Here is a 25,785-nt window from a genome sequence, read left to right on the forward strand (position 1 = left end):
TGTATAAAACAAATAAGCTACAAGGATATATTGTATGACACAGGAAATATAGCCAATATTTTATAATAATTTTAAATGGAATATCATCTATAAATATATAGAATCACTATGTTGTACACCTGAAACTAATATAATATTGCAAATCAACTACACCTCATTTTAAAAAAAGGATGGCCTTATTTTGCTCTCCTTTGTGTAGTCAAAGCACTGTGGCCATGCAGAATAACAGCCCTTGAAGGAACCCACGTGAGTCTCTTTCTCCATTAAAAAAAAATGGCTTTCTTGTCATTGTCATCTTTGAGCAAATTAGCTGGGTAGGAAATTCCTACTGAGTAGGAAACCAAGCAGATTCCTATACAGATTTCTAGGGGGAAAACATTCCAGATGGAAGGGACACCAAGTGCAAAGACACTCGAAATTCTGGTGCAGCTGATTTAGACTGATTTCAAGAGCCCTTGCTTTTATGCCAGATGCTTTACAGCAATGATCTTCTTTCAGAGATACAGCAACTCTGCACCACTAAGTATTATGACTCCCATTTTACCCACAATTACAAGGGGAGTTTGGCCACAGATCTAGAAAATGTTGGAGCTGAAGGATGATCCAGGTGACTGATAGAATTTCCCCAAGCACCGTGCTTTATAGGGGAATCCATCAGTGGAGAAAGGATCCCTCCTGATCGGTGGTAAATATGCCCAGGGGTTAGTAAGCCATGATTTAACTCTATGGTAGTACATTAAAGCAGCTGTCAAATGATATTTAAGAAGAGTTTTCTTGAACAATTTGGGTAAGTGCAATGCCACAGGAAGCAAGAGTATACAGAATTATGTAGAAAGAATGAGCTTAACTATAGAAAGAAAAATCTGCACAAGAATATATAATGAGAGGGAAATATGCCAAAATGTGAGCTTTGTGGATGCCTCTAAATGGTACATTTCTTTAAGTCTTCACTTTTCAGTACTTTCCAAATGTGTCTATTATGATAAGCAGGTATTTCTTTGATCATCAGGGGGAACATCATGAAAAATATTGCATATAAGTTATGCATAGCTTTCTCCTTCATCAGCCCGTGCTTGGAGTTTTGACCATGACGCCATTTGCAGGTGTGACTGGTCACCCCACTCACAGTAAGTCCTCCGTGTCACCCTCCCTTCCTACTCTTGTCCCTTCAGGGAGGCCCTGAGCCAAGCTCAGCCAACAGTCCCCAGATCCAGGGTCTGGCTGGTACTCACCTGGCTGCTAAGGGCAGGTGGCACAGAGGGAGCGTGCACTGTCCTCATCCATCACTGGCTAACGGAGTTACACTTGACAACAGATATGAGGGCTGCACTTGCAAATCTTTCAGCACTTCACTGCTATCAATTCTCCTGGCTCTTATTAATAAAATATAATAGTAATTCGTAGAATAATGGCCTATTATCCAAAGTCACAGAATGACAGGGCAATCAAAATCAGAATGAATGATAGGGCCCGAGGAGATGGAGGAAGGGTGGATAAATTCTGGCTTCTGCAGGAGCAGCATTAGGCCCATGCAGGAAAACAAAGGAATAATCTCCAAGCCAGTAGTTTAAATTGCTCAAAGAATAATAACGATACATTTATAAGGCAAACACTAGCCCAGAAATGGATGATGCACCATGTAATTTAGGGGGACATTTGATGGGCTACAAACTGACCCCAACCAGCCACTACCGTTTCGTTTTTTGTATTGTGTTTACTTCCTTCTTCTCTCAAAGTGTTTTTATTTGAATTTTGCTTCATCTGAGACTGAGTTTTAGGTTGACAGTTCTGGATATGGTCCCATCTTCCATTGGGTAAAAAATATATTTGACCCAGACCTGACTGGGCCATTTTGAGGGTAAAAGAGAAGTCTTTGAAGTCCGAAAAGTATCCTTCTAAAAGGAGAACACTAGTAACTAGGAGGATCCAGAGTGAGGGGAGATTTGTAACAGTCTCCCACCACTAAGGGACATGTTGACCACAGAAATCCTTGACATGGATTTGCTGAGGGCACCCAGACCCCACACAGTGACCCTCTTCAAGAGAGGCCAATGCCACCTGCTATGATGAATTAGCTCTGGCTCCCCCAAGCAAACTTGGAGATCCTTCTAATTCCACACAGAGGCGGTGATCCCTCTCAGACCATCTGTCACATCTTCACAGTGGTGTGAACTTTCATCATGGTGGCCCACAAGTTCCTGAACTCCCATCCTTTATTAGGCTCTAAGGTGATGGGTCTCAACTCTATAAATCTGGGGAGTCTTTTTAAAAATCCATGACTAGGATCCACCCACAAGAGATTATGATTTAATTGTTCTAGACCCTTGCTACTCAAAGTATGGTCCTCAAGCCAGCAGCAGCAGCATCACCAGGGAGCTCAGTGGACATACAGAATTTCAGACACTACTGGAGACCTCATTCATCAGAATCTGTATTTCACTAAGATTCCCAAATAATTCTAATGCAGAGTAGGGCTCAAGAAGCGTTGGTCTAGAGTAAAGCTCAGGAATGTTTGGGTTTTTTTCTAATTTCCCCAAATGTTGGACCAAGACTAAGAACCCCCCCCACTTAAGTTCTATCATTGGTCTTTCCTTCTTCTTGCCAGCCACTTCTAAGCCGAGTCCTAGGCACCAAACCAGCCAATCCCTACTTCATCCCTCACAAGAGGGTCTACTGTTAACTGTGGAAAATTCCTTCATCCCACTCCTGCTTCCCTGAGGTTTATCCCAGCCAACCACATGTAGGTTGGTCTCCCCCCACCCCAGGAATTTCTTATTTCTTTCCTTATCCTGTAGTTGACATTTCCCTGTCTTGTCTGGGGATTGGGCTCATCCCCACCTCCAGGCTTCTCTCCGCCATTTTTGTTTCTTAGCAGTTTTCAGTACAAGCGTTTCCACAATAAGAAGCATTAAATGAAAGGAGGGTAGGCTTTTCTTTTTCTTGTCTTGACAGCACCATTTCCTCACCCGCATATGGCTTTCTACATGACCCATGGGTAAGTAATGAATGGTATAAAAGAGGAAGAAGAGAAAACCAGGAGGACACAGCAAATGGGATGCTGTGAGGGAGGCATTATTTGATATCTAAAGATAAGAGCAACAGTAACTGTTAAATAAGTTATTGTTTTTAACAATAACAATAAGCTGATGTGAGGGCAAGTAGGAGACAGAATCTTGGGACAAAGGTTGCATTCTAACATTAGGAGATTCCAAGAAATGACTCAAAATAATAAATACAATCAAGGGTCCAACACCTAAGATTATCCAATTTCAAATCACAGTCCCAGTGAGAGAAAATAGCCATCTCACAAAAATGACTGAGGCAACTGAGGTTCACAAAGCTCTGATCACCTTTCATGGAAGGTTACAGGAGCAGCAGCCAGGCTGCGGGGATGGCAGGGTCTTTTTGATCCTAGAATACTGGGCATTAAAAAAAGATAGATTGGAGTTTAAAATATGATGCAAATGAACATATCTATGAGACAAAAACACTCACAAATATAGAGAACAGACTTGTGGTAGCCAAGGGGGCAGGGGAGTGGGGGAGGGATGGATTGAGAGTTTGAGGTTAGCCAACGCAAACTATTCATTATAAGATGGATAAAAAACAAGGTCTTACTGTATAGCACAGGGAACTATATTCAATATCCTGTGATTAAACCATAATGGAAAAGAATATAAAAAATGAATGTATATATGTATAACTGAGTCACTTTGCTGCACAGCAGAAATTAAACACAATATTGTAAATCAACTATAGTTCAATAAATTTTTTTTATAAAAGAGATTGAGATTGTCCTGTATATTCTGAAGCGGAGAGTAGCCTGAGAAGAGGTCCAAATAGCTTTTCACCTCACTCCATCCCCTCAAATACATTCAATAAGATTAGAATGAAAATGAGGAAATTCTATACTCCTGACAAATCCACTCTGCTTCAAGGTACTCTGGGTTGGTTACAAAGGTCACTGGTTAGTACACTCTCACTGGTGGCCAGCCACAAAAACACTTGGAAGCCAGAAGACAACGCAAAAAGCTTCGCTGATTGCTTTTGGTTTTCATTTGGTCCCTACAGAGTAGCCTCTCTCAGGCATCTGCAGACCTCACCTTCTCTGTCTCCTTCGCTCTCTCCAGTCCACTCTCTCTACTCTTACCAGGTCCCAGAGCCATCTCACTTATTCCCAAGGGCACAGGGTTGAGAAGACTTTCATTCCTGCTTCCATCTTGGGAGGGCACCTCTCAGCCCTTAGTATCTTCCATCTCCACCCTGTTCTTCAACAAGAAGCATCTGTAAAATAAAACGACATTTTTCCCAAAAAATGGCATCTCAAAGCATAATTTCAATGCATCATTATGGCAAGAGATCTCCTTCATCCCCTTCCCCTTCAGGCAAGGATGTCAGAGAAATGGAGTTCCCAGGGATGCCATCTCCCAGGACGACTGTGCTGGGATACAGGAACACTCTCAATAGATGTCAGTGCTCCATGCAGCCAGGGTTATTTTCAACTGTTTTCCAGAATCAGTAAGTCTGGGGAAAATTTCTGACAGGACCCATTATCAGCAAAAAAAGACAGAAGCAGAGAAACTTTAAAGAAAATTCTTATAAAGCAATGAGATTAGAAATCAATTACAGGGAAAAAAATGTAAAAAATACAAACACATAGAGGCTAAACAATATGTTACTAACTAACCAAGAGATCACTGAAGAAATCAAAGAGAAAATTTAAAAATACCTAGAGAAAAATTACAACAAAAACATGACAATCCAAAACATATGGGATGCAAGAAAAGCAGTTCTAAGAGGGAAGTGCATAGCAATACAAGCCTACCTCAAAAAACAAGAAAAATGTCAAATAAACAATCTAATTTTACACCTAAAGGAACTAGAGAAAGAAGAACAAACAAAACCCAAAGTTAGTAGAAGGAAAGAAATCATAAAGATCAGAGCAGAAATAAATGAAATAGAAACAAAGAAAACAATAGCAAAGATCAATAAAACTAAAAGCTGGTTCTTTGAGAAGATAAACAAAATTGATAAACCATTAGCCAGACTCATCAAGAAAAAGAGGGAGAGATCTCAAGTCAATAAAATTAGAAATGAAAAAGGAGAAGTTACAACAGACACTGCAGAAATACAAAGGATCATGAGAGAATACTACAAGCAACTCTATGCCAATAAAATGGAAAACCTGGAAGAAATGGACAAATTCTTAGAAAGGTATGACCTTCCAAGACTGAACCAGGAAGAAATAGAAAATATGAACAGACCAATCACAAGTAATGAAATTGAAACTGTGCTGAAAAATCTTCCAACAAACAAAAATCCAGGACCAGATGGCTACAGAGGTGAATTCTATCAAACATTTAGAGAAGAGCTAACACCCATCCGTCTCAAACTCTTCCAAAAAATTGCAGAGGAAGGAACACTCCCAAACTCATTCTATGAGGCCACCATCACCCTGATACCAAAACCAGACAAAGATACTACAAAAAAAGAAAATTACTGATCAATATCACTGATGAATATAGATGCAAAAATCCTCAACAAAATACTAGCAAAGAGAATCCAACAACACATAAGGATCATACACCATGATCAAGTGGGATTTATCCCAGGGATGCAAGGATTCTTCAATAAACGCAAATCAATCAATGTGATACATCATATTAACAAATTGAAGAATAAAAACCATATGATCATCTCAATAAATGCAGAAAAAGCTTTTGACAAAATTCAACTTTTGACAAAATTCAAATTTTTATCATAATTTATTCAATTATGATAAAAAAACTCTCCAGAAACTGGGCATAGAGGGAAACTACCTCAACATAATAAAGGCCATATATGACAAACCCACAGCAAACATCATTCTCAATGGTGAAAAACTGAAGGCATCTCCTCTAAGATCAGGAACAAGACAAGGATGTCCACTCTCGCCACTATTAGTCAACATAGTTTTGGAAGTCCTGGCCACGGCAATCAGAGAAGAAAAAGAAATAAAAGGAATACAAATTGGAAAAGAAGAAGTAAAACTGTCACTGTTTGCAGATGACATGATACTATACATAGAGAATCCTAAAGATGCCACCGGAAAACTGCTAGAGCTAATCAATGAGTTTGGTAAAGTTGCAGGATACAAAATTAATGCACAGAAATCTCTTGCATTCCTATACATTAACAACAAAAGATCAGAAAGAGAAATTAAGGAAACAATCCCATTCACCACTGCAACAAAAAGAATAAAATACCTAGGAATAAACCTACATAAGGAGGTAAAAGACCTGTATGCCAAAAACTATAAGACACTGATGAAAGAAATCAAAGATAACACAAACAGATGGAGAGATATACCATGTTCTTGGATTGAAAGAATCAATATTGTGAAAATGACTATACTACCCAAAGCAATCTACAGATTCAGTGCAATCCTTAACAAATTACCAGTGGCATTTTTTACAGAACTAGAACCAAAAATCTTAAAATTTGTATGGAGACACAAAAGACCCTGAATAGCCAAAGCAGTCTTGAGGGAAAAAAACCGAGATGGAGGAATCAGACTCCCTGACTTCAGACTATACTACAAAGCTATAGTAATCAAGACAACAAGGTACTGGCACAAAAACAGAAATACAGATCAATGGAACAAGATAGAAAGCCCAGAGATAAACCCACACACCTGTGGTCAGCTAATCTATGACAAAGGAGTCAAGGATATACAATGGAGAAAAGACAGTCTCTTCAATAAGTGGTGATGGGAAAACTGGACAGCTACATGTAAAAGAATGAAATTAGAACACTCCCTAACACCATACACAAAAATAAACTCAAAATGGATTACAGACCTAAATGTAAGACCAGACACTATAAAACTCTTAGAGAAAAACATAAGAAGAATACTCTTTGAAATAAATCACAGCAAGATATTTTTTGATCCACCTCCTAGAGTAATGGAAATAAAAACAAAATAAACAAATGGGACCTAATGAAATTTAAAAGCTTTTGCAAAGCAAAGGAAACTACAAACAAGATGAAAAGACAACCCTCAGAATGGGAGAAAATATTTGCAAATGAATCAATGGACAAAGGATTAATCTCCAAAATATATAAACAGTTCATGCAGCTCAATATTAAAAGAACAAAAAACCCAATCCAAAAATGGGCAGAAGACCTAAATAGACATTTCTCCAAAGAAGACATACAGATGGCCAAGAAGCACATGAAAAGTTGCTCAACATCACTAATTATTAGAGAAATGCAAATCAAAACTACAATGAGGTATCACCTCACACCAGTTAGAATGGGCATCATCAGAAAATCTACAAACAACAAATGCTGGAGAGGGTTCCCTCTTGCATTGTTGGTGGGAATGTAAACTGATACAGCCACTATGGAGAACAGTATGGAGGTTCCTTAAAAAACTAAAAATAGAATTACCATATGACCCAGCAATCCACTACTGGGCATATACCCAGAGAAAACCATAATTCAAAAAGACACATGCACCCCAATGTTCATTGCAGCACTATTTACAATAGCCAGGTCATGGAAGCAACCTAAATGCCTATTGACAGATGAATGGATAAAGAAGATGTGGTACATATATACAATGGAATATTACTCAGCCATAAAATGGATCAAAATTGGGTCATTTGTAGAGATGTGGATTGATCCAGAGACTGTCATACCCAGTGAAGTCAGAAAGAGAAAAACAAATACCGTATATTAACGCATATATGTGGAACCTAGAAAAATAGTACAGATGAACCACTTTTCAGGGCAGAGATTGAAATACAGATGTAGAGAACAAATGTATGGACACCAAGTGGGGAAAGTGGCAAGGGTGGTGGTATGAAGAAAGTGGCAAGTGTGATGAACTGGGATTGACATATATACACTGATATGTATAAAATAGATAACTAATAAGAACCTACTGTATAAAAAAAAATTTTTTTAAGTCTTAATGAGGAAAGAGGGACTGCAGATTCTCACAGGGCTGGTCAGTCACACAATGAACAGGAGTCTTTGTTAACCCTATTATCTCTCCCAATGGGGGCACCCCTTCTCCAGCTTGTCTTCTCTCTAAGCAGAGAGATGAAGTCTCCTACAATCTTAGATGTACTCAAACACTTAAGCTTTATCTGAAAAGTTCGTGTCAATCTTGCAGTCTTACTCTGCATGTTTTCATATAAAAATAAAATTCAGAATTCCTTAAAACACAGACTTACTAGAGCATGGACTTGAGGATATGGGGAGGGGGAAGGGTAAGCTGTGACGAAGCGAGAGAGTGGCAGGGACATATATACACTATCAAATGTAATTTAGATAGCTAGTTGGAAGCTGCCACATAGCACAGGGAGATCACCTCTGTGCTTTGTGACCACCTAGAGGGGTGAGATAGGGAGGGTGGGAGAGAGGGTGATGCAAGAGGGAAGAGATATGGGAACATATGTATATGTATAACTGATTCACTTTGTTGTAAAGGAAAAACTAACACACTATTGTAAAACAGTTATACTCCCATAAAGATGTTTTTAAAAAAAATTTAGAATTTCTTACCAGTTAAACTATTAAGCAGACTTCTAGAGCTGGGTATGATGGAGCAACCTCACTCCACTCTGCCTCTCCCAGTGATTGCAACTAAAACCCTGGGCAGGATACATAAAGCAATCATCAGAGAAGTCTGAGAAGGAAATGATAACGGGCAGATGCAGGGAGGATTAACACTCAAAGGCAGATGGACACGGCCAGGAGTCTCTGGTTGTTTCTTTCCTCCCATGTCTCCCATCGCAGACTTGGAGAAGGTCAAATCCCAGACTGATCAACAGTCACGGAGGGAAAAGGATGACAAGAAGTCATCTTTTTATGGTCAGAGGACCAGCAAAGAGGGCCCTGTGGAACAGACAGAGTGAGGAAAACCCGCTGTTTTTTCTTTATCTCTGTGTCTTGTCCCTGGAAAATGTCCCAGAACTGTGCTCCCATGATAGTTGCAGCAGCAGCCATGAAGTCACATGAAAATCCTCCTTTCTGATCATACGAATGAAAAAGCAGATGGGAATCATGGCTGCTTTTTTCTCTCTCTCTTCTCTCTTGCTGCTTCACCTTGGAGCCAGACCCAGTCATGGGAAATACACGACAGCACTGAGAGGCTAAACTCTCACCTTTCTAGCCTAAGAACCAGAAAAAGGGAACCCAAAGATCTGGGGAGTGTTGGAGGAGTCATGAAGAGAATGGAGTTTTGAGAAATGGATGGCAAAAAGATGTGGATCAAGTTCTACATCCATTTCTGAACTGTGCATATATGGAGTTGACCTCAAACAGCATACCAAAGGTTTTGAGAAATGAACTTAGGTCCAGATTATTGCTCAGGTCCCAAACTTGTCCCCAAAAGGAACAAACGTGCAGCAGGTCAAAATAGCACAGCAAACATTTGAAAACTGGACTCATACCCAAATTTTTCAGGGCAGCAAAACTATTCTGTATGATACTACAATGGTTGGTACATTTCATTATACATTTGTCAAAACCCATAGAATGTACGACACCAAAATTGAACCCTAATGTAAACTATGGACTTTTGGTGATAATGATGTGTCAGTGTAGGTTCATTGATTATAACAAATTACTGCTCTGGATGTTGGTGATGGGGAAGGCTGTGTGTGTATGAGGGCAAGAGCTACTTAGCAATTGTCTATACTTCTCACTCATTTTTTCTGTGAACCTAAAACTTCTCTAAAAAATAAAGTCTAGTTAAAAATAAAAAATGAGAGACAATCAAAGAAAAAAACTGAGCTAATACTGGAACCATAAGCCATGAGAGACAGCTCAAGACTTGAAGCCTAAAACTAAGAAGATGCCTGCCAAAAAAGAAAAAAAAAAAAATCAACATTCTCCAGAGAATTTCAACAGAACACAGAATCTCATAACATAATATTTGAAATGTCCAGGATACAACCCAAAATTACATGACATACAAAAACCATAATAAAGTAATCACAGATGCTAGTACTGAGGTTACCCAATGTTGGAATTATCAAAGATTTTTAAACAGGTATGATAACCATGCTCTAGAAAGTAAGTTAGGACTCTCTTGAAACAAATGGAAAGATAGAAATTCTGGGCAGAAAGGGTATAAAGTATACAAAAGAACCAAAAGAAAAATTTTAAACCATAAAATATAATAACCGAAATAGAAAATTCACTATTTGAGTTAAATAGAAGAATGGAAATGACAGAGTCAGTGAACATGAAGACACATCAACAAAAGTTGTCCAACTGAAAACAAACAAACAAAAATGGTGTTAAAAAATGAACAGAGTCTCAAGGACCTGTAGAACAATTCAATAAGGTTTAACATATGTGTCATTCGATTTCCAGAAGAGAGAAGAAATAAACTGATGCAGAAAGAAAATATTTGAAAAAGCATAGCTAAAAACTTCCCAAATATTATGAGGCATAAATTAAGATTTAAGAATCTCAATGAACACCAGACCAGAGAAACTCAAGAAAAACTGTGCCTCGGTACATCATAATCAACCTGATGAAAATCAAAGATAAAAGACACATTACACATAAAGGAGCAACAATTCAAGTTACTGAAGATTATTTTTCAAAGCAATGTGTATTGGAAGGAATGAAAACATCTTTATAGCATGCTGAAAGAAAAGAACTGTTGATGCATAATTCTCTATTGTGAAGATATCCTTCAGAAATAAGTGTAAAATAAAAATACTCTTAGATGAAGGAAAAGTGAGATAATCATTGTTAGCAGACTTGCTCAAAAAGAAATGATAAAGGAAGTTATTTATGCAGAGAAGTGATACCAAACAAAATGTGGAATTTTGTAAGGAAGGAAGACCAACAGAAATGATAAATATCTGAGTAATGTATTGAACTATTTTTCTCCTCTTAAGTTTTTAAAAATATTTATGACTATTAAAAGCAAAAGTTACAATATTGTCTGGTGAGATTTTCAATGTATGTAAATATAATGCATATAACAACTAAACTTAAAGTGACAGAGGCTAAAGGATTTAAATGGTTGTCAGGATTCCACACTCTACTTGAAGTGATAAAATATTAACTCTAATTAGACTGTAAAAATTAATATGTAATTATCATCCCTAGATCAACACTAAAGAAATCTACACAAAGAGAGAAACCCAAAAGTTAACAGAAAAAAATTTAATGAAAGACTAAAAACTACTCAACCCAAAAGAAAGCAAGAGAGGAAACAGAGGAATGAAAACAAATAATAAAAGGGAAGCCAAAATTCAACCATATCAATAATCAATGTAAGTGGCCTAAACACACCAATTAAAAGTCAGAAATTATCAGCTTGCACTTAGAAAAGGTTTTTAAAGACTCAACTATGTGCTATATATAAGAAACCAATTTTAAAGATAATGATATAGATGAGTTAACAATAAACAAAGGGAAAAAGATATATGATGCAAACACTAATCAGAAGAAATTTGGAAGTGACTATTTTAATCTCAGAGAAAGTAGACTTCATAACAAGGAAAATACCAGAGATGAGAAGGGACATTACAGTATATGACAATGAAAGGGTCTATTCAATAAGAGAAAGCAACCCCAAATGAGCATGCAGCTAACTACCAGGCCTCAAAATACATGAAGCAACAGTGACAAAAACTGGAAGAAGAAACAGATAAATCCACAGATTTGGATATTTTAATACTCATCTCTCAAAAACCAATAGAACAACAGGCACAACCTACTGTATAACAGGGAACTATATTAAATATTTTATAATAACCTATAATGAAAAAGAATCTAAGTATGTATACATATATAAATTAATCACTTTTCTATACACCTGAAACATTATAAATCAACTATATTTAATAAAAATAAAAAACAAAATGAAAAAAATAACAAGAAGCATAAAATCAGAAAAATATAGAAGACCTGAACACCAGCAACCATCTTAATTTCATTAATATAAAACAGCATTATTCATAATCACCAAGAGTTAGCAACCCAAATGTCCTTCATCATGTTAATGGATAAACAAACTGTGGTACATCCATACAAATGTACTCTATGTAAATTTTTTAATAATAAATTAAGTAACTTTGAAAAACTATTTGGTCATAGTTACTAAAGGCAGACATATGTATACCCTATCACTCAGCATTTTCACTCCTAGATATAGATACCCAGTAGAAATGCATACATATATTCACCAAGGAATATGGTTTGTAATGTTCTTAGCAGCACTATATCAGAGCCAAAACCTAGAGAATACCCATATGTGCATCCACACTAGAGCAGATAAATGAAGTGCGTGACAGTCACACAATGGAATACTGTACATTAAGGATGAGCAAACTACAACTACATTCAAAAGATGGATGAATCCCACAATCAATGTTGAGTGAAAGACCTAGACACAAAAGAGTACATTGCATATGCTTTCACTCATTTAAAGCACAAACACAGGCAAGACTAACCTCCAGTGCTAGGAGGCAGGGTAATGGTGACCTTAGAGGGAGTAGGTACTATATCTCGATCTGAGTTCACTGTTACAAGGGTGTGTTCAGTTTTTGAAAACTCAGTGATATGTACATTTGTGATCTGTGTACTTTTCTATAAGTACTTTTCAGTTGATTTTTTAAGTAAATACGTTATTAAGCATTTATTCCAAAGAGTTGAGTCAAGTGCTCCAGAAAAATACCCTGGGAGCTTCAAATAACCTCTGACACACATGAGCACATGTGTTGCAGTTCAAGACATACTGTAGTAATGTTAACTGATCTTCATGATCTGCTGGGAAATGACAGGTTCTTTCCAGTGCTTCATGGAGTACCCCGAAACCTCTGGATTCCTAGTTTGTTTTTTAAAAAAACAAATTAAAAATTTTACATCTCTTTTCTGCCAATAGCAAAATAAGGTGTCCATGTTATACTGGGGTTGCAAGTGGTTAGGGTAGAAAATTTGACAAGGCAGTGATGGTGAGCTTCCTGTGGGGTAGCTTTCTCAGCTACTTATTCTGAATTAGCAATAAAATAAAACAAACTACTGATACATGCCACAGGATATATTAATTTCAGATGCATCATGTTCAATGAAAGAAGCCAGAATCAAAAGGTTACATACTGTATGAATGGACAACCAATGGACCACCATCACTCCCAAGATCATATATTACAATCCCAGCATACAGACATAAAAACTCGCTTTGATCACTCTTCCTTTTCTTACTTACCCGTATTTTTCTTTCTCTCTCTCTGTATCAGTCAGTATAAACTATATTATGCTGTAGTAATAAACAATTCCATCTCAGTAGCTTTTATTTTATTTATCTTTTCTTTTTTTTAAAATTTTTATTTTATATTGGAGTATAGTTGATTAACAATGTTGTGTTAGTTTCAGGTGTACAGAAAAGTGATTCAGTTATACATATGCATGTATCTATTCTTTTCTCATTTAGGTTATTACAAAATATTGAGCAGAGTTCCCTGTAGTATACAGTAGGTCCTTGTTAGTTATCTATTTTGTATATAGTAGTGTGTATATGTTAGTCCCAAACTACTAATTTATCCTCCCCTACCCCTTTCCCCCCCTTTGATAACCATAAGTTTGTTCTCTAAGAAACAAAGTTTTATTTCTCACTTATTTTATAGTCCATGGTGTATTGGTAGGGGATCTGCTCATCAGAGCTGCTATGGACTCCAGCGGGTTGCCATGACAAAGGGGAAACGAATTCTAGGGGTCTTGTGTATCCTTGAAATAACCCATGTCAGTTCTGCTCACAGCTCTTTGGTCAGAACTATTCAAAGGCTCTGTCCAACCACAATGGAGCCAAGAAATGCAGTCCTACCGTGTGCTTAGAAGGAGAATCAGGAATATTTATTGAACAGCATTATTTACTACCATTCTCTTTTTTTAAACCATTCCCTTCTAAATTCAAGTCCCCAGGAGAAAAAAAAAATGCAGTTGACTCCATCTGACTGCATTGTCCTCCCCGTTTCAATTAGCTAGCTTAGTGACTCCTGGGGAAAGACAAAACTGTACATTTAATATATGTCTAGGAACATGGGATGGATGGGTGAGAATGAGGAAGGCAATTCAAGGGCTCACAGGCCAAGCAAATAAACCATAAGATATAGAAATAGGACCCTTGGGTGTAGATGTGGTAGGGGTAGGACTAATGGATTAATAAGCACAAAGCAAAGCAGTACAACTGCAAAGATGAAAATGACAATATCCAGAACAGCGAGTGCCCATTACCAAAACTCAGTCTCCAACCAGAGTTTTCATTTCTTCAAGGACATGTTTCAACCATGTACCTGTTTGACATACTTGCAAGGTAGAAGAGCTTCTCCAGTTTGAGTTAAACCATTATGGGGACTGAGCTAATAAAAGCACCCTCTGATTTTTCTGCTCCTCCACTACATAACTTATGTACTAGTCAGACACAGTTTTCATTTAATCAAGAGCTATCTTGTCCAGACTTTCAACTGTGAGTAACTTTGTACAAGATGAAAATAACCAAATCCATCATGATGATAGAAATTTTTCTGTTTCTTCCAGAACCTTACTGCCAAGAAAATGCCAGGGATCTTGCTTCCTTGGATGGTTTATTAAAATGCAGCAGACCCAAATTTCATTAGGGCTGTGAAATAGCATTTGCTGCCCACTAACTAATGCTTGCCAGATGTGTAAGCTCAACCACATCTGCAAGGACCAAGCCACCTGCTCAAAGGAGTGGGCCTATGGAGCCAATGCAGGGAGAATGCTGCTAGCACTTTATTTGCCCTCCAAATGATGTACCCTGGAACAAAAATAATAAAATGGGGAAGGGGGGTTTCCGGGCTGAGATGGCAGTATTCAAAGGGGCAGTGGTTTAGATGAAGTTATTTCCCACTAGATTTTTCCAAGCATATTCCCTGAACTTCTGCATCTATACATTTTGAGACTGAACACCAAAGTTCCCATCCCCACCATGATGACCTTGGGTAAATCCCTTAACCTCCTTGAGTTTTACACTCCTAATAGGGAAAATGGGAACAACTACATGTCCTTGCAGGGCTACTGTGAGGATGAAATGACTTGAAATATACGGAATTGCTTTGCACAGTGAAAGGGACATAAAATTGTTCAATAGATGTCCAGTCCACGTGTGCATTTTTTGAACATGTAAGTGGGGTCAGAAAACCTGGATCTCTCTTCCATTCTCAAACCATATTACCCTCCACATACACATATTCATTCTCTCTCCTCCCTCCCCTTCCCCCTCCTTCTCCTTCTCCTCTTCTTCTTCTTTGTCTTCTTCTTCTCTCTCTTTGTCTGTCCCTTCCTCCATCCTCCCTCTCAGCTTTGGCTGGGTGGGACTTCACTATAATGCCGGGGTTGGCATGAGAAGCTGGGCAAGTAAGGCCAAGGTCATTAATGGAATGTTTGGAATGTTTTTGAACTTTATATAAATGAAATCATCCTTATCTATTCCTGTATGACTTGTGTTTTACACTCAAGATTATGTTTTTGAGATTCATTCATGTTGATGCATGAAGCTATAAATTATTCATGTTCACTGCTGTATAATATTCCATTATGTGGCTATACCATAAGTTATTCTATTGTTTATGAACATTTGTGCAGTTGTCAGTTTTTTACTGTTACAGACATCACTGCGATGAATGTTCTTATGCTGGTGTACATGATCAAAATATTCCCCAAGGTGGGAGAACACTGCTGGGTCACAGGTTATGCATATTTTCAACTTCAGTCTATAGTCCAAAATTATGTTTCCAAAGAGCTTGCTCCAGTCTACACCTAATTCCCCAATTCTTGGCAAAAACATTGAAAACTACCCTGGAAAACATCATTCCTGCAAGTAGGTGTTGTTGGAGTTTCAGACCATTGGCCTAATTGGTTCCCACACATGCCACTTGCAAGATCACAGTCACAAACATTCCACCAGGGTAGGGAGAGGTTTTGTCATGTACGTAGTTTCTAACAAAGAGAGTCTTAAGGTGAGTGGTTTTGTGGCCCCCTGGCGTTGGGGATAAAATCTCTGCAAGATGAACATGTACTGTTCAGCCGATGAACAGAACACTCTGTAGTTGCTACCGTTTTTCACATGGGGATGGTGAAAGCTGGCATAAGACTTGATTTCTAAACCACTTTTCATCAACAGACTCCTCCAGCTAGACTGTGATGTCTTTGAGAACAAGGACCACACTTTTTTACCTTGTTTGTGTCTGTAATGCTTAGTATGATGTCTGTACATCTTAGAGCAGTGGTCCCCAAACCCCGGGCCGCAGACTGGTACCGGTCTGTGGCCTATTAGGAACCAGGCCACACAGCAGGAGGTGAGCAGTGAGCAAGCAAAGCTTCATCTGCTGCTCCCCATCACTCACGTTACCACCTGAACCTTCCCCCACTGGGCCATAGAAAAATTGTCTTCCACGAAACCAGTCCCTAATGCCAAAAAGGTTGGGGACCGCTGTCCTAGAGGCTCAATTCAACTTCATAAGAGTTCATCATTTTGGCAGATACTGCTATGTGTTGCCAAAATCTGTCTCCTCCACCTTCTGGGCACAGCTCTAGATTATATTTCCCAGCTTCCTTTGCAGTGTGACATGGTCATGTGACTTAATTTTGGCCAATCAAATGTGAGCAGACAGGCTATTTTCCACCTCCAGTCCTGACCTATCAAAACCTCCCATAGGGTCCCCCACACGCTCTCTTTTCCTGGCTGCCAGATGGATGTTCTTTTTTCCCCTTAGCCATCACCTGGATTCACATCACAAAAGGTGGCAATGGCATCTTTTTTAAATCAACCAAGGAAGTAAATATGTTTTCTCTTTAAAACAAACAAAGCTATGTGAGAGCCTCTGTGTATTTTTAGTGAGACTGCTTGAGAGGGAAGATGGGCACATTCATGATTCAGACCTTTGGGTGGTTTGGGGCTCAGCTGCCCAGGCTGATTCTGAATGACCTTGTTGTATTTCTGATACTATGCCATGTACACCAGATTTCCCTTAATGTGTAGCCACTGGTTAAAGACCAGAAGCATAAGGAACAGTGATGTTGAAATCAACAAGAAAATAACAAAGTGTATTAATTATCTATTGCAGCATAACTAATTATTCTAAACCTTAGTGGATTAAAATAAAAACACATATTATCTCACATTATGTCTGTGACTCTGGACACAGCTTACCTGAGTCCTCTGGCTCAAGATGTCTCAGAGGTGCAATCAAGGTGCTGAGGGGGCTGCAGTCATCTGAAGGCTCGACTGGGAAGAAATCCATTTCCAAGCTCACTGCATGGTTGCAGCAAGATTCTGCTCCTCACGGGACACTGGACTGAGAGATTCAGATCGTTATTAGCTCTTGGCTGGAAGTTGCCCTGGAGGGGGTGTGTGGAGGCTTCCTTACAACATGGCAGCCAGCTTCATCAGAGTGAGCAAGTGAGAAGAGAGAGGGAGAGGGAGAACAAAAGAGAAGTCATAGTCCTTTACAACCTAATCTTGGAAGAAATATCCCATCACTTTCTTCATTAGAAGCAAGTCACTAGATTCAGCCCACACTCAAGAAGAAGGAACCATCTCAGAAGCTGTCATCCTACATAAGAAGCTTAAAAATGATAATACTGCCAAATCACTCCTACATTTTCTGAGCCTAATCTCTAAATTTCATTTATCTAGTCAAAAGCCTCAGTAGCCCTTCAGGCTATCTCCAACATTCCAGAAGCCAATGTTAAAGTGAGAAAACTATAATGAGAAATCCATGCTTCTTCCTTTACTGGGAATGAAGCTATCCACTGCACCAATGGGATACTTTAAAGAAATAATGGCAAGTGGTCTATTCTCCTCTTTTATGTCAATATTTAAAAATAAAACTCAAAATTACGCAGTTGAATTTTTTTAAGTCGAAATGCAAAAATTCCAAACATGAGGTTGCAAAAGCAGGTCTTGCCTATTTTCAATGCCAATACATAATTAAATTTCCATTTGCATTTTAAAATTGTGTTTCTTGACCAAGTTTGATAAACTATGTAATTTATGAATGTCTGTTGACAAATCATGTTTTTCTTACATAATTAAAGTAAATAGAACAGCATGCATCACTTATTAGATGGGAAAAACATGTCTAAAAATTCTTAAATTCAATTTTTGTAACACACAAAAGTGACAAAATGGGTTTTTTCTTTTAATTCCTATAGGAAGAGGAGAGGTAAGAGATTACATATTCTCAAAAGGAGGTTCCCGGTGCAAGCTGTTGGGAAACAGCTCTGTGCATCATACACCTTCCTCCCCTCTCCAATGCATGTGACAATGGACAAATCAGACACATTGGAAAACACCCGTCATAATCTGTTTCCATGGCCCTGTGAGCTGCACAGATTTGGAAATATTAGCCCCCAGCAAGCCCACGCGTTTTAATGAGCCATGGCCAACTGGAATGACGGAATCCTTCAGCCATGTCAATGCTGCCACAGCTGGTCCAGGGAGGCAAAAGATGCCTCCTCCCCAGGACACCACCCTGTGTCCAGTCACAACCACATGAGACCTAAATACAAAGTCTATTTCCCCAGCTGTTCTCAGCGCCCAGGAGAAACTCGGGCTGAGGGGAGAGCAGGGAGCCTGGCATTCTAGCTAAAGTTGGACTGTGTTGGAGGAAAGCCCAGCTGAGGCAAGAAATGGGCAGGGAAGAGGGTTAGAGGCAAGAGCTAAAAGGCAAACCTAATCAGCCCAGCAAACTTGCACTGACATTTTAAAGTGTAAGGTCATTCTGAGTTCCAGAACCAGGAACATCTCTAGCTGTCGAAATGGCTTTTGCTAAATGTCAACTTGGTAAATTTGTTTTTCCTTTGGCTCATTAAAAGAGAATTAACCATTTATCCATTAATGACAAGAAATACGACCCTCTCAGGGTCTACAAGCATCCACCTGGAGGCTGACCTGGTCTCTCCTACCGAGCCTATTTTGCTCTATTTTTTTAATATATATTAGAAAATATTTATTTACCAAGAGGCCACAGGTACCTGAGAGAGTCCCAGCCCTCAGAAAGCTTTCAGTCTGCTGAAAGACTGGGATGCAGATGATTATGACACAATGTATATGGGGCCCATTCTCCAGAAGTGCTGATCACTACACTACAAAAGCACCTTGCAGGGGACCCTGCCCAGTTTGGGATGGGGGTTTCTGGGTGATAATTAGCTATCATGGCATTGACTATTTAGCTGAGACCTCCAGGGTGAGTGGGAGGGAGCTAAAGAAAGTGAGAAGTAGTTTAAGGTAGAACTTTTTTTTTTAATAGAGATATTTATTCATACTACTCAGGTTACAGAAAAACAATATGCTTGCATTCTAATGTGCCTAGATTTTACACAGTTTAAAAACAGTTTTATTGGGTTTTTTTTGAACTGTAGTTGATTTTCAGTGTTTCAGGTGTACAAAAAAATGACTCAGTTACACATATATATGTATATATGTATATACATATATATTCTTTCTCAAATTCTTTTCTATTATAGGTACAAGATATTGAATATAATTCCCTGTGCTATACAGTAAGCCCTGTTGTTCATCTATTTTATATATAATAGTGTGTATCTGTTAGTCCCAAACTCCCAATTTATCCCTTCCCTCCCTTTCCCCTTTGGTAACCATAATTTTGTTTTCTATGTCTGCGAGTCTGTTTCTGTTTTGTAAATAAGTTCATTTGTATCATGTTTTTAGATTGCACACATAAGTGATACCATATGAAATTTGTCTTTCTCTGTCTGACTTATTTCACTTAGCGTGATAATCTGTACGTCCATCCAACGATGTTTCTGCAACAAGGAAGCAAGACAAGGTGGCACAGCCAGTGCCTGGCTCTGATCATAGCACGGTGCCTGTATTAATTTATTTTATCCTCAACAACCCCCAGCAACCCCAATTATCCCCAGCTTACAAATAAGGAAGCTGAGGAACGGAAAGGTTAACTGACTTCCCCAAGATCCCCCAGCTAGTGAGTGGCTGAAAGTAGTTCAAAACGACTAGAGGGGTGGGGAAGGGAGAGGTGATTGGAGGCCTGGGCTGTCCAGAGATAAAAAAGCCAAAAGAGTCCAGATCATGAAGGTCCACATACATCAGGTTCGGAATTTGCAAGCATCAAAGCAACCCCTGAAGGGGTTAGAGTCGGTGATGCTAGGAGCTGCTGTGAGTCCCAGAAAATCCACACCATGTGCCTTGTGCAAAATGTATGGGAGGCAAGCGAGCTTGGTGGTGGGAGACCCACCATCTGGTGAGATATGATGGGAGCCTGAGCTCAAGGAGCTGCAATGAGGAAGACAGGGACCAGAATGAATCCTGAGACCTTGGATAAGTAGCATCAACTGGACACAACTGCTGGGATGGGAGAGGATGGGGCAAGGGAGGCACGGAGGCCAACTGCCAGGCTACTGGCTTGGGCTCTGCACAGATGGTGTGGCCACCAGTGGAATTCTCTGAGACCCTAGAATAACAGCAATGGTGACTGGCTGTATCTCTCAACTCCTTGATGGCAGCAGGCTGGACACTTGGAAGCTACATCTGCCTTAGAGCTAGGAATGCAGGCTCCCTCTCCTTGGCACACTGTCACTCCTAAACACAGTTTGAGCATTTGAATGAAACAAAAGGACTTTTTAAAAAAGGAATACCGGAGCCAGAGATGTGATCAGCAGTACCAGAGTCATCACTGACTTGCCACGTTGCTACCCATTGGCCTTATCTTACAGAAGGCCCTTGAAGATGCTCAGAGAACAGATATTCCAAGTGCTAGACTATTGCTTTGTGGGTATTTCCAACTACTCTAATATTCATAAGCTGCCTAAATGTCCTGAATTAATCAGTGTTTTTAGGTTTTGGCCTTATAGGTTGCTATAAGAAAGAGGTCAGTTGATACATCACCTATTTAAGATTAAACTTTTGGCGGGGTGGGGCGATTTCTCCTCCTTCGTGGGGAAAAAAACCCTAAAAGTCACCCAGAAACAGGAATTTTTATGACTACTGACACATCTGGGGGTTATGAAAGATGTCTGCATTCTTTCCCTTTTCTTGGCGAACACTTCAGAGAGCTTGGTTTTGGACTTCTGTGCTGTGCCCGTCTCTTCTTTCTAGAAGAACAGGCCAGCCTAGCTTCTGTCCTGTTCTGCTGAGCTATCACCCAGGGCCCACCTCTGAGGCACTTAGTTTATAAACAGTTCTGAGAAGCAAGGATTCAGAGTGGGCGAGGGCTAGTCCAAGGAGGCATTTATAGATGGCAAAATTCAGACAGCAATGTACATTCCAAAGAGGGCAGCCCTGTGGTGTGTTTTCCAGCTGGACCCAAGGAAAATACACCTGCTCCTCTCAGCTCCAGCCCCTCCCTGATGGGGGTTGTCTCTAACTGGGCCCCCATTGTTCAGGATCTGCCAATGGGTCCACAATGAGGGAAGCAGCTAATGAAGAATTCATCTGGGCTGATTTGCAGAGAATGACCATTGATTCCTCTGGGTTTGTTAAGTCAGTATCCCCTAGACAAAATGTAATCCAAAAGATTACAAGATTAACCAGCTGAAGCCACTGTCAACAAGGGCTCTAGCCATACACTAGAAAAAGGCAAAAACCAACAGGGCAAGAGGCAGTCCATTTGGCATGCCATCTGCCACCTCAATTGCTCCATCTTGTTTTATGTCTGCTCATATACCTTCTCAGCTCTTACTCACACGGAGACACTGAGAAGGGGGCTTCGACTTACTGCTGTCACAAACATTAGTGAAGTATTTCTCCCTTTCTTCCTTCCTCCCTCTCTTCCCCTGCTAGAAAAGTAGCATGGATGCGGCAGGCAGTCTTTTCAGACTAAGGAAGCATTGTCACCATTTTTGTGTTTGTTTGTTTGTTTGTGGTACTTATTTATTAACTTGTGCCCAAGCCCCTGCCACATAGAATTTGAGGTGGCTACAAAGAAAACCATAAAACAGAAACTGTTAAGTGAAAAGTATCAGAACCACAGAAATATAAATTGGATTAGGAGGTACCGGCTTCTGGTTCAAGATGGCAGCCTGAAATTCATCCACCCAACATCTTCTGTCCCTCCCAAGAATCTCTGAAATACAAATGTAGAAGGACAAAAATGGACATGCCTACTTAGTAGCTATGTCACATGGGGACTCTAATGAGTTAGACTCGAACCCATGTTGGTATTGCCCTAAAGCCTTTGAGGCTTCCACCATGCCTAGGGCCCAATGTACAGAAGGAGAAAATAAATTGCCTCAAAAAAGATAAAGCCTATAAACATATCCACAGGGAATGGTGCCTGTTGGCACTGAGTCAATCCACGAGCAACACTACAAGTAACTCAGCTAACATTTGTGTCAGTGGAAGGGGAGTGTCGTCTCTATGCAAATTGAAACAGGCATCATTAAACCAGACCACTGTGCTCAACCGAACATGACGCATAAATTCCACAAGGAGACCCAAAGTCAAGTCACCACTGAGAATTTTTCCCAAGAGGTCCAACGACCAAGATTTTCCCTGGAGATGTGGAAAGAGAGCAGCTTGTGAACAACTAGAAAAACAATATCAAGCAACCCAAAGCAGTCAAAGAGGAGGGATGGAAATCAAAGGCCAAGCCAGGCCATTCCACATACTAGACTATCTTCAGGCTAACTAGACTGACCCAGATTCCTCATGTCTAAGGTCCAGTTTTCTCATCTGTAAATGGCAATGACAATATTATCCACTCCACAGGGATATTGTGGGGCTCAATCAAATAATGAGCACAATGGCTTAGAACAGCGTACACCATGTTGGAAATATTCTATAAGCAGCATTTATCATTATTATTCTTAATATAAAATATTTACAAATTTTATTTTAATTATAATAAATAATAATTAAAGTGCCATAGATACAAAAAAAAAAAAGTGTTTGTTTGAGCCTTGGGCTCTGTGATCTTGCAAGGTCCTGCTGATATACTATGTCTTCGCCTACTCAGTATATCCCAACCAGGTTGAGACCCAAGTTCTGGCCAGAGCTGGTTGTCAGTCCCTAAGTATTTTTAGATCCTGGCTGAGTGGTTTCTCTCCTTTTTCAAAAGGGCTGGATGACAGCTTGCCACTAAAAATAGCAGTTCTCCAGTTTAATCAACAAGTCTCCTGGCTTCATAACTGTGCTGGCACTCATGGGAGATCAACTGGCCACGTTCACTTGTAGATCCTGAGCTTCCCATGCAAACACTGGCCAGACCTGCTGCCCTCCCTACACCCTGCTCCCCAAGGTCCTGTCAGGACATGCAAAGGAGGTGTAGAAACATCTCTTCTCCCCTGAGACAAAGAAAGAGGGAGAAGTCTGGACACAGAATCTTTGGTATCTCTTCTGAGATGCTTGAATCTGCAACTAAAGGGATTGTACTACATAGAAAATTCAGGCTCAAAACTCATCTTCAAACTCAGGAATTGGAGGTAGGTCTTCCTTAAGAAGGGCTATGGTCTGAATGTTTGTGTCCTCCCAAATTTACATGTTGAAACTCTGAAGCCCAATATGATGGTATTAGGTGGTGGGACCTTTAGGTGGTGATAAGATCATGAGGGTGGAGCCCTCACAAATAGGATTGGTGCCCTTATAAAAGAGACCCAACAGAACTCCCTAGCTCCCTTCCACCACATGAGGACATAGCATGAAGTTGGCAGTCTGCAAACCAGAAAATGTCCTTCACCAGAACAAGCCCTTCACCAGAACGCTACCATACTGGCACCCTGACCTCGAACTTCCAGCCTGCAGAACACTGAGAAATAAATTTCTATTATTTATAAGCTATCTGGTCTATGATATTTTTTATAGCAGTTGGAATGGACCAAAACAGGAGGGTGACTGGAGATTTTATTCAGATAGTCAAGGTCAATTGTTACGAAGTAATCTTCACCCACACAGGTGTTATTACCTCCATTTTACAGGGAGGGCACTAGGGTTCACAGAGATTGTCACCTGCTCAGAGTCACAGAGCTGGTCAGTGAAAGGGCAGGATTGAACCAAGGTGCTCTGAACCACATCCATGCTCTTTTCAATACTCTAAGATGTCTGGGATCTATCGCAAGCACAAAGCCACTTCTGGATGAGCACAGCAGCTCACCACTAAGTCATTCCCACCCAAAGCCACATTCTACCCTGCCCCCTATTTGCCCGTCACTCATCTCATGGCCCCAAGGCCAGACCCCCAGTCACTAGCCCTAGTACACCTAGGGGCTCACCATAGGCCCTTTAGCTATTCCTGTGTGGTCTGTGCCTCCCCAAAACTAACAGCATGCCCCTTACCAGACCAGGTGACAAGAAGAAGCAATCCCACCTCAAAATGAAGCTCCACAGTTTGACACGTGGATCAAGAACCCAACTATTCATGCCTTTTAATCCAACAAGACTGCTTCTGGGAACACAGGAAAAGAGAACATGAAGAAAAGATTCAAGACAGTCTTCCAAACAGCAAAGGATTTAAACCACCTAGGAACAGGGGAGTAGTCGTGTAGCAAATTTTTGCATAAGCACTAGCTACAGTGATATGGTAAGTATTTAAAAATTACGTTAAAGAATACTTGTGATGTAGAAAATACATATGATATGTTTACAAGTTGCATGTAAAAGGGTGCATAAGGTAGGATCTCGGTTACTTATGCTAAATATATGAATATGACTATAAAATATATTTATTCATTAATTCAGCAAATATTTATCACCTACTATGTGCCTAACTGTTCCCAACTGTTCAGTGTTCTCAGTTTATCAGATTTCATTGTTTATATTAGGTACGATACTTTTTAATGTATCTAAACTTCACTGATAACATTAGTCAATCCCATTTACTTTGATAGTAACCTATCAAAGGATGAAAATGCACACATGGAAAGAATGCCCTTCCTTATTTTCTGCTGAATTCCTACAAATCCTTCCTTATTCCCTTGAAATATTATCTTTGTGACAATTTCTTCACATTCCCCTGATCTCCCCCACCACCATCGCTGCACCCTCCCAGGCTATATTAGTTGCTACCTCCTCTATGTTTCGATACAACTTTCTAGAAACCAATATCATACAAATTATCACATGATTTTCTTATTTTTTTGTCTGTCTTCCCTGCTGGAACAAATGTTAATTATTTTATATCCCCAGTTTCTAGCACAGGGTGTTAAAAATCTTGCATATGGGACCCCACTCTCTCCTCCTATGTCTATGGCAGACATGACTAATTTTCCATGGCTTTCTTTCCCACTAAGCCTAGGCGGAAATTCATAATGCTATTCAACACCATGCAATTAACGATTAGGTTTGGCACACGAGATGAAGCCTAATTGCCAATCAGACTTAACATAGTGCCTGGAGCCAGGTAGCTGCACCATAAAATTTTGTTGATTGAATAAGTGAAATGAAAAAATTTCATTAGTGAAATGAAAAAATATCATTAGGTTTCTGGAAATAAGAATAGTAAATTAATTAAGTAATACAAATGCCCAACTATGAAAACTAGGACAGGTATCTAAACAACCAATTGGCAAATTCAGACATGGAACAGGAAGATCTTCAAGAAATTCACCCAAACTGGCTCAGCCACAATGATGTCACTGAAGTTAGGTCAGACATGTTGCTAAAACCAGTTTGGCTCATCAACAGTGGTGAGTCATGATGGAGTGATAACTATTATGTCAATATAGGTTGTGTATAGCAGCTGTGCTATAATTTTGGCATGTAAGATCTCACTAGGATCTTACAGTTCACAAATAAGTATAGGTAGATGTATTTATACAGAATGGAAAGCTTCT

The 25,785-nt window shown here is 39.6% G+C and overlaps 1 long non-coding RNA gene across 2 annotated transcripts in view; it reads right to left on the reverse strand.

The window, feature by feature from the left end:
• The window catches only part of LOC131752094 (uncharacterized), a 223,494-nt gene that overhangs the window by 75,149 nt on the left and 122,560 nt on the right, over positions 1-25,785 (reverse strand). For both annotated transcript variants that reach the window (XR_010839763.1, XR_010839764.1), the window contains exons 4-6: positions 24,321-24,398; positions 17,189-17,419; positions 4,104-4,284 (exon numbers count right to left, since the gene is read on the reverse strand). This is a non-coding gene — a long non-coding RNA (uncharacterized lncRNA). The remainder of the gene's footprint in view (positions 1-4,103; positions 4,285-17,188; positions 17,420-24,320; positions 24,399-25,785) is intronic.

Source organism: Kogia breviceps, chromosome 3 (genome assembly GCF_026419965.1).
Source record: "Kogia breviceps isolate mKogBre1 chromosome 3, mKogBre1 haplotype 1, whole genome shotgun sequence".
Lineage (NCBI taxonomy): Eukaryota > Metazoa > Chordata > Mammalia > Artiodactyla > Physeteridae > Kogia > Kogia breviceps.